This window comes from Nicotiana tabacum, chromosome 14 (genome assembly GCF_000715075.1).
Source record: "Nicotiana tabacum cultivar K326 chromosome 14, ASM71507v2, whole genome shotgun sequence".
Classification (NCBI taxonomy): domain Eukaryota; kingdom Viridiplantae; phylum Streptophyta; class Magnoliopsida; order Solanales; family Solanaceae; genus Nicotiana; species Nicotiana tabacum.
This window is the reverse complement of record NC_134093.1, coordinates 42,814,227-42,816,141: the sequence shown is the minus strand read 5'-3', so window position 1 is coordinate 42,816,141 and position 1,915 is coordinate 42,814,227. Positions and strand designations below refer to the sequence as shown.

Sequence of the window (1,915 nt, the reverse complement as noted above, 5' to 3'; positions counted from 1 at the left end):
AGGGGGTTATTCAGAAATTCTACCGATGATGATCCGACACAACATATTAGAAACTTCTTGGGAGTATGTGTGATGCACAAGTAGAACAACGTGTCAGATGATGCCCTAAGACTGAGGGTATTCAAGTACTCATTAGTTGAAGAAGCAAGGAAATGGATTCAAAATCTGCCACCTCATTCCATTCACTCTTGGCCTGAGCTCGACCGAGCTTTCCTAGCTAAATGGTTCCCACAAAGCAAGAAGTCCAAGCTCAGAGATAAAATTTTCTTCTTCAAGCAACTACCGGGGGAACACCTACATGAGGCATGGGATCGATTCAAGCTATATCTAGTGAGGTAGCCTAATCATGGTTTTCCGGACACAATCTTGTTGGAGACGTTTTACATGGGTTTAGATGCGTTAAACCAATCCATAACCAAAAATGTGGTGGATGGATCTTTTATGTACAAAACATTCACAAGGGTCACAAATTCTTGACAAGATAGCAGAACATAATCAAGCTTGGCACTCGGAAGATACCACGGGTGGAATTGCATACGATACTCCCTATTTGACCAACATGATTAAGGAGAACCAAGAGAGAGATCAAGTAATTACCGAGCTTGCCACCAACTTTAATGTGTTAACCAAGATGTTCACTGAAAGCCAACCAAAAAAGGTAAATGTTGTGGAAGATGTGCAACTCTTGTCAAACGAAGATTGCGAGGAAGCAAATTATGTCCATAATTCTCAAGGCGGTTACCAAAGACAATCCTACCAAGATCCCGGACAACAAAATAAATGGAGGCCTAACACGCAAGGGCAAGGCCATCAACAGCGGCAAAATGATCAAGGTGATTCTTCAAGTCAAGGTAATTGGAGTAACAACACCAACAACTATTATAACCGGAGTTCAAACCCCTATGTTTCACCAAAGGGGAAAAACTCTAACTCTTCACATTGGAAGGAAAGTTCTTCAAATGAGTCCAAATTGGAGAACATGCTTGAAAGAGCATTGCAAAATCAAGAAAGAAATGACACTTCAATGAAGAACATGGCCGAACTTGTGGGGTCACACACTGCATCCATACAAAACTTAGAAATGCAAATGAGAGATCTATCAAGAGAGCAAAATCCGAAGCCAAAAGTCGCACTCCCAAGTGACACAATTGCAAACCCAACAGGTAATGAGAGTGGACCGACTTCTCATTGTATGGCAATCATAACTCGAAGCGAAAAAGTACTTCAAGGAGAGAATGAACAAATGGTTGAAGTGAATGATCTTGAACAAGAGGTTGAGGCACAAGTTGAGGTGCCAATTGTTGTTGAAGTTAAAAAGCTCCCAAAGGAAGTGAAAGTCCAAGAAGTGAACCGTGAAGAGGTCAAGGAAAAGGTAAAAGAGGCACCAAAAGCTCTAGCACCAATTCCTAGACCTCCTCCCCCTTTCCCTCAAAGACTTTCTAGGAGGGTTGATGATAGCAAACTCGAGAAATTCTATGACATTCTCAAGCAATTATCGATGAACATTCCATTTATGGAAGCATTTCAAGAGATGCCGGATTTTGCTAAATACTTGAAGGACTTGATCACCAAGAAGAAAACCACCAAGAATGAAGTGGTAAATGTGACTCACCGGGTTAGTTCCATCATTGCAACAACTACTGTTCAAAAGAAAGAAGACCCGGGAGCCTTCATCATTCCATGCACTATTGGGTTGTGAGATTTTGCAAGGTCTCTTTGTGATAATGGGGCTAGCATCAACTTGATGCCTCTTGCTATTTACAAGCAAGAGGGGTTAGGTATGCCGCGGCCTACAAGCATGAGGTTGCAAATGGCCGATCGTTCAATCAAGAGACCGGTGGGGATCGTTGATGATGTCCTTGTGAAAGTGGGAAAGTTCCTCCTTCCCGCTAATTTTTTGATCCTTGATTGTGCT

The 1,915-nt window shown here is 42.1% G+C and overlaps 1 non-coding gene across 1 annotated transcript; it reads right to left on the bottom strand.

Moving 5' to 3' along the window:
• Nucleotides 1-246: 246 nt before the first annotated feature.
• LOC142169258 (small nucleolar RNA R71) lies at nucleotides 247-353 on the bottom strand. Its single transcript, XR_012698968.1, has one exon. It is a non-coding gene; the product is annotated as a small nucleolar RNA R71 (small nucleolar RNA).
• Nucleotides 354-1,915: the final 1,562 nt, after the last annotated feature.